Source organism: Gasterosteus aculeatus, chromosome 13 (assembly GCF_964276395.1).
Source record: "Gasterosteus aculeatus chromosome 13, fGasAcu3.hap1.1, whole genome shotgun sequence".
Lineage (NCBI taxonomy): Eukaryota > Metazoa > Chordata > Actinopteri > Perciformes > Gasterosteidae > Gasterosteus > Gasterosteus aculeatus.
The window spans coordinates 258631-271913 of NC_135701.1; positions in this window are offsets into that span (position 1 = coordinate 258631).

Here is a 13283-nt window from a genome sequence, read left to right on the forward strand (position 1 = left end):
TTTCCGAAATGTAATCTTACTTTCTAGCCATATAGGCGTCGTCTAGTCCATACTTTATTTAATTTATTGTGATTTCTAACATAGTCTAAAAGAGGCTTATTGAGACAACCGCTAGTCGCCACTGATCGGCGAACCTCATCCCCCTCCTTTGCTCGGCATCACGGTCCCGACGCGCCACGTGGGTCTTTAACTCTGTTAGAACGTTATACACCGTGCATTACGTATCCAATCTATAAGTTGCGATACGTTTTCCCTCATCCGGTTGAGGTCTATACTAGGTTTTCACTCATTCCTTATTATGACCGATCGGTTAATTAACGCCACCCATTCGCTTAATGTTAACGCTACACAACCGAGCTTTGTCGGTAACACACACAGAGACGTCCAAACAAACACTATATACAATGTGCTTTTTATCACAACGGCCATCCAAACTAAGAGAAAAATTATTTTTTTTTTCTCTAAAATTCAGTTTACCTCAAAACATCATATCTTGTCCACTCACACCTAAATGTTCTATGATAAACTATACAGCATTTAGGTTTTAAAACCACTGGTTGCCGGTTACCTTTTCGATGGCACCGTGTGAGTGAAGAAAATCGATCGCTGGGCTTTGTTCAGATCAGTTGTTCCTCCGTCCGTCTATTGCTCTCCATCACGTCGGGGTCACCAAATTGTTGTGTTCAAAAATGAAGAAACGCCGGACGGACAGAGGTCATCGCTGATCAAAAGGTTAAAATCAAATGTATTTAATAAAAGACATGGCGTTGTGGTAAAAAGAACATCTCAGCTGAGGAGCCGCTGGTCTCAGCAACCAACAGGCCCCAGGTCAGTCCTTTGACCATCCCTAGTGCTTGTTGTCTCCACCAGTGAACTCCAGAACAATGGTTCCTACAGGTATTTATACCAATGCTTAAAGGTGTGAAAGTTAGTGTCCACACCTCTGGGAGTGGTCTTCTGGTGAGTTCAATGTAACTCGGATTTTGAATGATCCTTAGTCAATATCAGTTGTTGTTCAAGTATTACATGCATGCATTCCAGTTGATTACATTACATCAAATACAATCATAACTACATTTGATAATCAAAAGTTATTTTCATGGGCTTAGTTGGGGGTTTGCTGTCTTGTCTTGATTTAAGAGTTAGGTAAGGGGGTAAGCAGGATCTGCCAAGCAGGCAGACACGGGTCTGACAGGATGGGGAGTCAGTTTATGTCCTGGCTGAGGAATGTAAGGTCTGCGGGTCAACTAGAAGATTTACCAGCCAAGGGGGGTTAGAGACACACCAACACTATTCAACATACACACTCTGTTTACGATGTTTACGTTAAGTCAGGAGTCTGGACATTGGAAGTGACCGGATCTTAGATGCGGGAGGTGGAAGGTCCTCCTCTACGCCAGTTTAGGGCCAATAGAAATCTTTCCTTCTCTGTCTTTCAAGGGTTATAAAACATGATGTTCTTGCTGATGTTAGTTAGTTGTTCTTCCGGCCTGTGTGCTGCCTGAACTGCTCCTGCCTTTGCAAACGCAGCGCTGATACTTGACCTGTGATCTGACAAATACATTTTCCAGAACGAGAGAAGTTATTCGGCTGAATTTTTGATAACCCCGACCAGGCTCCAAATCTTGAACACGTAATCTTACACATTGGTATTATTCTATTACAGTTGCAGAATGACAGTGGTTTTACAATATTGTCATTGCTTTATTGATTACAGTTTCAGAATCATGGCTGTATTCTGGTGTACACTATATGCATTTTTATTAATTTTATGAACCGGATCGTATATTTGTTTCTAATATCCTACACTCTCCAGCGTCTTCCCCTGAATGTTATTGATTTGGGGGGGATTTTACGTAATTGACGGGGCTGATATCATTAGTCACCTTCTTATTCAGGAAGAACCTTGTACTTAGTTAGGGTTCAATGTCAGTGTTAGCAATACACAAGGTGGGCCGAAAAGGAGATTACCAAGCAACAGGTGACACTAGTGGCGGAGCATTTGGTTTTTGTTGGATCTGCATTGCCATTGAGATAATTTCTGTGCGTAAACTAAACATGATATTTCTGTGTCTTCAAAGGTAAGGAACGACACCAATTCGATGGTGCTGGAGCTTGAGGAGGCGATTGTCATGTAAGTTTATGTTTAACTGATTCTTCAGCTCAGGTCAACCAGTTCAAGCACTTGCCACCCTCATCCATGTCACTCGTCTTGTGTTTCCTCTGCTCCCTGCAGTGCCACATATATCATGTCTCGCAGACCCCAAGATGACATTGGGCATCAAACTTCCTTTTCTAGTTATGCATGTCAAAAATCTCAAGAAGGATTTCACCTCTATGAAGTCCAGGTATGGTAGGCATTCCTGCAGACACAGACAGCTTCCACGGCTCAGTGTCGGAACAAACAAATGTGCGTTGCGTGTGTATGGGTTCGTTTCCCTGCAGTCACCAGATTCATGCTTTTTTTTCCCTCATTGTTGGAAAAAAAACGCATCAAACGCGGGCCAGACCATTATAGTCATAGTGAGGGATGGTGCTGACGATCTGCCCGGCGGGTGGGGCTCACAATCTGACGGGGTGGTGAACGATACGGGGGGCGCGCAGTTGCCTGCGAGTTTGACACATGTGTGTTAAGACGATAAAAACAATCGCCGGCGGTTTCGGGCGAGCACCTATCGCAGCACGACACGAGTAAATCCGTTTATCTGCACCATGCCTTTGAGGCTGCTTGATGACTGGAACCGGATTGTGTTCGACCTGCAAGGCATCACCAGGCTGACCTACGGGACCAATTACGTCGAGACGCTGCATGTACGGGTTAGTGCATGGAGACCGACAAGGAGCCGTCTCGTTTTACAGATGAACTTGTGTGATTGCGGATCCTCATGTCTGATGCGAATGAATTTAAACTGTTTTCCTTCCAGATCCACGCTAACTGTCGAATATCGAGAGTATGAGAAGGTGAAACAGACTCTTTGTGGGGAACCACTCCTCCATACCCCTGACTTTTCTTTTCCCTTCACTCTGCAGACTGACGCATCGGACAGAGGGCTGGGGGCCGTTTTGTCCCAGGAGGTGGAGGGGGTCGACCGCCCAGTCTTATACATCAGCCGGAAGCTGTCCGAGAGGGAGGCCAGGTACAGCACGGTGGAAAAGGAGTGCCTGGCCATCCGGTGGGCGGTGGACTCCCTGCGCTACTACCTCCTGGGACGCTCTTTCACCCTCTGTTCGGACCACGCCCCGCTCCAATGGCTCCACCGCATGAAGGATGCCAACGCCCGGATCACCCGGTGGTATCTGGCGCTACAGCCTTTTAACTTCAGAGTGGTCCATAGGCCGGGGGCGCAGATGGTCGTGGCAGACTTCCTCTCCCGCCCTCTTGGGGGGGGGGGGAGTAGGTTAGGCCGGTGGGCTTCCCGGCCTAAGTCGGGCGGTGGGGGTATGTGGTGGCGGGCGTGGTTTTGGCTCGTCTGCAGCGGGAGAGAGGGGGGAGTGGCTCAGGGAACGGTGCCAGGTGGGAGTAATTGGCATCCGCACAGGTGATGCCAATCTAACTTTGTGTTCGTGTCTTTTTAAGAGCAGTGAGAGCGGCGACAAGGGAGAGACGAGGAAGACGCGGGGACCTCACTGCTCCGTGTGTGTGTGTGTGTGTGTGTGTGTGTGTGTGTGTGTGTGTGTGTGTGTGTGCGTGTGCGTGTGCGTGTGCGCGTGTGTGCGTGTGTGTGTGAAAACTGCAATAAAGACATATTGTATTGCAACCAACCCTGCCGTGTCGTGCTGTCTCTGCGCCCCGAGAACCTACATTCGTGACAGTTATATCAACTGATTGCATTGGGAATACAGAAAGGTAAATGTAATATTTAGTCATGGTAAACTTACACAAACAAACACTTTTTACTATAAAGTTTTTAGTACTCCGCAGTTCTCATTAACGTAAGCAGCTCAAATGTCTGTTTTTTTACACTCTTGTGAAATTTGACTCTCACAGCTCTATTCTCCAGCGAGGCGCAATGACTGAATTCTTCTGTTAACTTTCTGCTGAGTTTCCTTTGAACAGAGCAATTTTGCGCCGTAGGGTTTGGATTTTTGGTTAGCGTGGTGGAAAACACTGCAGGCCACCTCACAGGGAAACACCTGACACACACAACTCCGCTCTAACAATTATTTTTGGCACGTTACAGGGATTCTAACTTGCGAAAATACAAGTAAATAAGTGGATTGATTTTTAGAAGTTTGTGTGTTTATTTCTTGCAAAAGTAGACCTTCCCATCCTGAACAAATCCTCCAGACCTGATGTGGAGAGTCACTCTTTAAGAATTTTGCATGTATTAATAAACATTTTATAATTCTGAATCTCTGTACAGTGATATTTTTTATGAACTTACATTTCAGTTTTTAATGCTGACGGTAATCATTTAAATATTATAGTATACGTTTTCTAGAAACAATAGTTTGTGGCACGCATTCTACATCATCCTCCCGCTGGAAAACATGACAAGTAAATTGCTGATACTCACTGTTAACAGCTAAGAAAATGACCACTAAATAATAAGTCAATTTGTCATATATAAATAATCTTTATCAAATGACTCACAATTTGCATTCCAAAAAGGATTAATCTTTGTTTCACTTTGGATTTCTGTGTACAGAGTGAACAGGTCAGTGATGCATTCATTTAACTATATGCTGCAACACATTTCAAGCTGCATCTTGAGCATTTCATACTCGTATTTCAAGAGCAGACAGTACAGTAATAATGTAGAGACAGCGAGAAGGTGCAACAAATCCACAGAAGAATTTAAAAAAGATCTGATGAAGCTTCTAGTGTTAAACTCCAGTAATTATATGCAATGCAATATAATGCATGATGAGTATTTAATGACTTGTCCCCTATTAGTTGTTGTCAATCCCCCTCCCCCCCCTCGTCGGTGCAAAAAATGATCCCTGGGGCAAAACCAGTTGAAAACCCCTAGAGACGTAATATCCTTCTCATTTTTCCACCCTTGATCCGTTTTCATGCCTGATCTCGAGATTAATCAATACTCGTTTTACAATCACATCGTACCGCTGAGTTTTTTGTGCTTTCTCCCCTAGCAGGTCTCCGTAGATTGTAGTTCCTTCTGGACCCTGGTCCTGACACCTGCTGCTGCCATCATCATCATCATCATTATTATTATTTTAGATATTAATCATATTACTGTACTCATAAACCAACATTACCCTCTCCTAAAGCCTCTGTGCTCTCCCTCCCCACAGGCTTCTGTGGATGGTGGTTCTATGTGATGGTGGTTGCGCCTGCGCAGTGTTAATTCTGTCGACGAAAACTATGACGAAAATTTTTCGTTAACGAACCTTTTTTCCCTGACTAAGACGTGACGAAAACGATCTTGAAAAATAAAAACTAAGTAAGTGGTACACTGGTAAGTGTTATTTGCCTAGCATGTTTAACATTCTCTTTCCTTACATCTTGTTGTCTTCCGCATCTTTGTAATTCTAATATTTTACCAATGACAGTGTTTCTAAATATTTTATTTTGGTTTGTTTTACAGAGGCACTGGATTAAGGACGCCAGCCGTTTGCTGGCGTCAATTGAAAGTGTTCCTTAGCGTATTGTTGCAGTTAGTTTACCTTGTTCCAGATGATTTTATGATTCATTTATTTATTATTGTATACATGCGGCATATTTTATGTTTTGATCTTGGTTACAAATGCCGAACATTTTTGTCTTGAAGGCATCTGAAAAACTCCAACCACTATGACCGAAATGAGTTTGGTTGTCTTTCTTTAATTTGTGGGGAATTAAATGCAAAAGTATACGGTTATAAGTAAACGGTAACATTCTGGTATTTATAACACAAAAACAGTAATCGTATGGTAAGAAACTGTAATCCAATATACGACAACATACCATAAATTACGGTAGGGCACTGTAAATAAAACAGTAAGTTACAAGCGTCGACTGCCAGTAAATTGCAGTTAATTCACAGTAAAATGCATTCAGGTTTACGGTAACATACAGTAATCCATTTTACGGTAACATATTGTAAAAAAACATTTACGGTCTTATACCGGTAAAATAACGGTAAATTCCTGGCGTCCTTGCTGCCAGTAAAATAACGTCAATTTACGGTGATTTCTTTTTGAGTGTAGGTCAGTTGGAATTTCAGGCCGGTCAATAAATAGGGGCAGTACATGGTTGGTCTACTATGATCAGATGTTAGTCCGTTCATGTTTTAACACCTGTGGTGTTCATTGTAATGTTTTGGGGGATACAAAACAGGTGACCGTGTGCATGGAGTACAGGAGGTGCGCTGGGAAGTGCACTTGAGAAAGACACCCAACCCCTAACTGCTCCCACTGTGTGGGATGGGTTGTACATGTAAACCATATCGTAAAAATGTAAACCATCTAATGCAATGCAAATGCGTCCACTTTAATGACATGTAATGTAAATGCAAGTCGCTTTGGATAAGTGTCAGCTTGAATGACCTGTGAATAAACTTGCCTCAACCACATAATACAAGGTTTCTTTATTTGTGTTATTGTCATTTTTTGCACTTAATATTTATTCTTGGACTTAACTTAATAAAATCATGGAAAGGATTTCCATTTGATTGAATGGCTTTCTTTTAGCACTAAGAAGTTAAGTTCGGCCAACTCAATTCTATTGAGTTAGGTTAATGTGAATTAATAGGTTAAATATAATTTGAACTCAATAAATTAAGTTCAACTAACTTAACTAAAATCTAGTTGAAAGTGGTTAAACCATTCATATCAATTCAACTCTACAAAAACTATAGTAACCCAACACAATAACATAGTGTTAGAGTAACGTAATTGTTTAGCATAGAGAGAAACCAATTTAATCATGTGGAAATCCTTTCCATGATTTTTTTGAGTAAAGCCAACGAGTAATTTTTTTGAGTGTAGTTTACAAGCTTGTTGAGCATGTCTGACTTCAGGGGAGCGCGGGGGGGGGGGGGGCAACGTGGTACTGGCAAGTAGGCAGAAAGATTTATGGGGAGATAGAGTTAAGAATTCTGAAGGATATCTTAAGCTTTACTTTTTGTTGGTTAAATAACAGTCTGTTTAAAAATAAGGCTTTTATTACAAAATATCCAGCACAGGGTGACTGTTTCAGGGAGGCCTAAAGGAGTGGGGGAGTGAAGGGGAAAGGGGCCACCACTAGGTACCAGAAAGGAAAAGTCACACACACTGCAAAGCAAAAGATGTAGCGGCTATCCAGATGTTCTCTGCATCGCAACATTGTACAGACATGGACAATGAGAGACAGTGTGTGACAATATGAGAGACAATGTGTGAGACATGAGAGCGTGTGAGACAGTATGAGTGTGAGATGCATGTAATGGTAAAATATGTTATAATATTGTCTTTTGCTAAACCCGTGTGTGTCTGTATTTGACCCTGACGTGCAAAGAGCAGCATGATACAAAGGGCGGTCAACTCGATCTCATAGACCCTTCAATACAAAGGACTTCTGTTCATGGCCTTGGTTCATATCTTATTCGGTACGAAAAATCCGGATCCATGTTTTACTGTCAATTAATTATGATTTGCACCGGCCACTGAGGAGGATCTTGTGTATGTGTGCTACCCTCAGCTTCACTTGGGTTCTTATCTCAACCTGCTTTGCAGCTTCTCATAACTGGCACGGAGAATGTCCTTCACATGTGTATAAAAACTCAGCATTTTTACTGCTCTGAGACGCCATTTCCACAGAGCACCGTGATACGTGCCTGTGTATTTGACCTCCTGCTTGCAAGCAATAAATGGACTTTTTGCAACTTTTATCATTCATCAAGACTCTGTTTTATCAGACAAATCATTCTCTTCTACCGAGCTTTTATTGAAATATTCCACGTCCGGAGAAAAAGGCCTTTTCCAGGATCACCAGCTGATGATCCTGCCTCATACCTCCTTAGACAAGAGAGAAAGGACCAGCGGAAACCAGAGGAGTCCTGATTGACGTCACGTGTATCCAGCGAAAAATAATTAATATCTACAAACTCGGGTAAGAAGTTGAAATTCCAATTCTAAAGTAACAGTAAGAGTTGAACATAACGGAAACGGATGACTGATCAAGTGGTTGTTATAGTCTGGGGAATACAATTATTTTTTTACATTTTGGGTGTTTTTATTATTATTATTTTTAAAAATGTTTTTTGAGTACATGATTCTGGGATATTTCTAATGCATCATTTTATGCGAAGGTAGATAGGATCGTGTACGATAGAGATTTCACTCGGAACAAATTCTCCGAGATCGTAACGCAGATCGCTTGACTACCCGGGTAAAATAAGACCGTTGTTATTGACCAAACGTGAATTCCCATCCATCCATCTTCAACCGCTTATCCGGGGTCGGGTCGCGGGGGCAACAGCTCCAGCAGGGTACTCCAAACTTCCCTTTCCCGGGCCACATCTACCAGCTCTGACTGGGGGATCCCAAGGCGTTCCCAGGCCAGTGCAGAGATATAATCTCTCCACCTAGTCCTGGGTCTTCCCCGGGGCCTCTTCCCAGCTGGCCGTGCCTGAAACACCTCCCTAGGGAGGCGCCCAGGGGGCATCCTCACCAGATGCCCAAACCACCTCAACTGGCTCCTTTCGACGCAAAGGAGCAGCGGCTCTACTCCGAGCTTCTCGCGAATGGCTGAGCTTCTCACCCTATCCCTAAGGGAGACGCCAGCCACTCTCCTGAGGAAACCCATTTCGGCCGCTTGTACCCGTGACCTAGTTCTTTCGGTCATGACCCATCCTTCATGACCATAGGTGAGGGTAGGAACGAAGATTGACCGGTAGATCGAGAGCTTTGCCTTCCGGCTCAGCTCTCTTTTCGTCACAACGGTGCGGTAAAGCGAGTGCAATACCGCCCCCGCTGCTCCGATTCTCCGGCCAAACTCACACTCCATCTTCCCCTCACTCGTGAACAAGACCCCGAGGTACTTGAACTCCTTCACTTGGGGTAAGGACACATTCCCTACCTGGAGTAGGCAATCCATCGGTTTCCTGCTGAGAACCATGGCCTCAGATTTAGAGGTGCTAATCCTCATCCCGACCGCTTCACACTCGACTGCGAAACGCTCCAGTGAGAGTTGGAGGTCACAGACGGAAGATGCCATCAGGACCACATCATCTGCAAAAAGCAGCGATGAGATCCGCAGCCCCCCGAACTGTAGACCCTCCTCCCCCCGACTACGCCTCGATATCCTGTCCATGAAGACCACAAACAAGATTGGTGACAAGGCGCAGCCCTGGCGAAGGCCAACCCCCACCGGAAACGCCTTTGACTTACTGCCGAGCACCCGAACACAGCTCTCGCTTTGAGCGTACAAGGATTGGATGGCCCCAAGCAAGGACCCCCTCACCCCGTACTCCCGCAGCACCTCCCACAGTATCTCTCGGGGGACCCGGTCATACGCCTTCTCCAAGTCCACAAAACACATGTAGACTGGTTGAGCATACTCCCAAGCCCCCTCTATGATCCTGGAAAGAGTGAAGAGCTGGTCCGTTGTTCCACGACCAGGACGAAAACCGCATTGTTCCTCTTCAATCCTTGGTTCGACTATCGGCCGAACCCTCCTTTCCAGCACCTTAGAGTAGACTTTACCCGGGAGGCTGAGTAGTGTGATACCCCTGTAATTGGCACACACTCTCTGGTCCCCCTTTTTAAAGAGGGGTACCACCACCCCGATCTGCCACTCTTTTGGCACTGTCCCAGACTTCCACGCAATGTTGAAGAGGCGTGTCATCCAAGACAACCCCCCAACACCCATTGCTTTTAGCATCTCTGGACGGATCTCATCAATCCCCGGGGCTTTGCCACTGCGGAGTTGTTTGACTACCTCAGTGACTTCCACCAGGCTAATTGACGATGATCCCTCCTCCGCCTCCAGCTCCGCCTCCACCAAAGAGGGCGTAGTAGTTGGGTTCAGGAGTTACTCAAAGTGTTCCTTCCACCGCCCGATAACCTCCTCAGTCGCGGTCAACAGGGTCCCATCCTTACTGTACACAGCTTGGATGGTTCCCCGTTTCCCCCTCCTGAGGTGCCGGATGGTCTTCCAAAAACACTTTCGTGCCGACCGAAAGTCCTTCTCCATAGTTACCCCGAACTCCTCCCATACTCGCTGCTTTGCCTCCATCACGGCAGAGGCTGATGCCCTTCGAGCCTGTCGGTACACTGCAACTGCCTCTGGAGTCCCACCGGATATCATAACCCAGAAGGCCTCCTTCTTCAGTCGGACGGCTTCCCTGACCACCGGTGTCCACCACGGAGTTCGAGGGTTACCGCCCCTTGATGCACCTAAGACCTTGAGGCCACAACTCACCGCCGCGGCTTCAGCAATGGAGGTTTTGAACATAGACCACTCTGGTTCAATGTCCCCTACCTCCACAGGAATGTGAGAGAAGCTCCGCCGGAGGTGTGAGTCGAAAATCTTTTGGACCGGGGCCTCCTCCAAACGTTCCCAGTTCACCCTCACTACACTTTTGGGTTTACCGGGTCTGTCCTGAGTCTTCCCCCATCCTCTGACCCAGCTCACAACCAGATGGTGATCAGTTGACAGCTCTGCCCCTCTCTTTACCCAAGTGTCCAGAACATGCGGCCTCAGATCAGACGATACGATTACAAAATCGATCATTGATCTTTGGCCTAGGGTGCTCTGGTACCACGTACACTTATGAACATCCTTATGTTCGAACATGGTGTTTGTTATGGACAATCCGTGACTAGCACAGAAGTCCAGTAACAAACACCCGCTCGGGTTCAGATCAGGGAGGCCATTCCTCCCAATCAAACGTGAATTCCACCTGTGGAAATAGCACACACGTGAGTTTTATACTGAAGCAGGTAAGATGAGACCGTTGTTATTCACCTACGTGGATTCTACTAAAGTAACTGTAGAGGGGGTGATATCTAAACGTGAATTTTACGCTGAATTACATTCAAAATAAGACTATTGTTATTTCACCAAACGTGAATTCTACTGAATTAACTCTAGAATAAGATCGTGGTAATAACGTGACGTGAATTTTGAGTGGGGTTTTTGCAAAGTTTTTCCTTGAGTAAAGAAATTACGCCTTACGGTGACGACTGTATTGTAATAAGTAAACCGGTAGGGTCCACCAGTAAAAGATGGGTGGCCAGTCCGCAAAACACACGGAACCGTCGGGTCCGATTGTGGCAATGATGCAGCAGAAATACGGGAAAACATGTACAGAGTGTCTCCCATACTGGAAAAAAGAGTTTGGTTTTCCAGAAAACGGCTCGTTGAGTGCCGCTAAACTTAAAATGTTACTAGGGCATTTGGAAGCAAAGTTAAAACATTTGAAAAGTGGTAAAAATATAACTTATAATAAGTTAAAGACTTAGAAATAACAGAGAAAAACCAGACATGTCTGGCATACTGGGAAACGGAATGTAAATGTAGGGAGAGAAAACAAACAATGAAGCAAATGGCGTGTCCAAAACCTGAAAAGCCTGACATAGAAACACAGAATAATCCACTTCTCCACTGTATCCATCCCTGACAGGGGCAAGCAGTCCTCTCCTGAACACAACTCCCCCACCTCAACCAGCTCAACAAGCGGGACCAGCGCCACCTCCATACCAGACCCTCAGCGTCACCAGACTCCAGAACCAGGGCGGTCCAGCAACACCAATGTCCCCGACCAACCCCTTCTCGCATTACCCCATAGCCCAATCCACTCCAAAGCCCCTGGCCTGCCAATGGTCAAACCCTGATATGGACAGTATGGACGGTAATTTTGACGGCTCCCTCATCCAGGCCCCCATGATTCAGGTCCCGGGACCGGATGGGCGACTGATATTCAACAGGCAGCCTCTCACCTGCCCAACATCAAAAGCGGTGCAGCCTTTGGAAAAGAGTTCCTGGCCTTCTGTAAAGAATTCATGCCCACCGGACCCGAGATCCATCGTCTTCTGGTCAAACATGTGGGCCTGAGTGATTTCAGTAAAATCAGAGCGGTGGTCACTGGTCAGGGGTCACTGGTCAGGGCTGTGACTCCCGCCACGAGGCACCCGACTAGGATCATGCAGGTAACGTTGCCTACAGAGCGTTTGTCACCGCAGTATATGCAGCTGTTGTTACAGCTTTTTCGGCAGCAGTAAACATGGCCCTCATTAACAGCACAAAACAAGGTAGGACCGAAGATGTAACGTCTTACTATCAGCGTCTTGTGGCTGCTTTTCAGATTCACAGCGGCCTCGAGGAGCCCACAGACATAACCAACATGACTGTGTGGGAAACTCGTCTCAAGAACGCCTTCATGAACGGGCTTCTGCCAGACGTCAAAACTGCCACTGAACACTCTGTCGTGGGTCTGGAAGATGCCAGGCTCACAGAAGTGGTAAAACATGCACGACACAATTATAAAATGCATGTGGAAAATCAAATGCGTCAAGACAAACACAGCAAGCAGACTGGGGAGAAAGCCCAGCTCGCGATGCTCCAAGCCATCCATCAAATGACTCTGGGTGCCGAAAGAAGGCCCGAAACCCCACCCACTTGGTCATTCTTACGGGAGGGGCCAACAGAGAGGACGAGGCTGGGGATTGAATCGTGGGAGGAGAAGGCGTTTCCATGCAGGGGCCCCAGGCGCAACCCGGTGAATGCTTCCACTGTGGCGAAACAGGACATTGGAAGTTGGCACTTCAGACTGACGGTGCGATGGGGAGGGAGAGCGCATGTGTGACGGAAGACCGACTGCTCCCTCTCCAAAACAGGGAGATGAAACACACCACACACATTGTTTTAAGACCTGCTTCCTCGCACGCACACCCACATACACACACATACAATGCTGCAATGAAGACCTGCTTCCTCGCACGCACACTGCAGAACAACATGCTGAAAGATATTTTTCTGGTCCTCCTACTCTGCAGGTGAATAATAACAGTTAAAAAAAAGTGAAACTGTTGCATTTAGGGACCACGTGGCCTAATGGACAAGGCGTCTGACTTCGGATCAGAAGATTGAGCGTTCGAGTCCCTTTGTGGTTGAAACTTCCAAGATATTTGTAAGAAGTCTTGTGCAAAGTTGAATTTCCTCAGGTATAAGCATTGTTGTTTCCAACAAAATATACTTCCATTATATTTAAATTCCTTCTCTTCACCGTCTATTTTAATGGGGAAATTAAAGGTGATAGTCTCTCACAACTGATTGACAATTGTTTACTGCCTGCATTTTAGAAGTTCTCATTTGGCATGAAATCTGGATTTACTGTAGTTGGATAAAATCAGAGAAA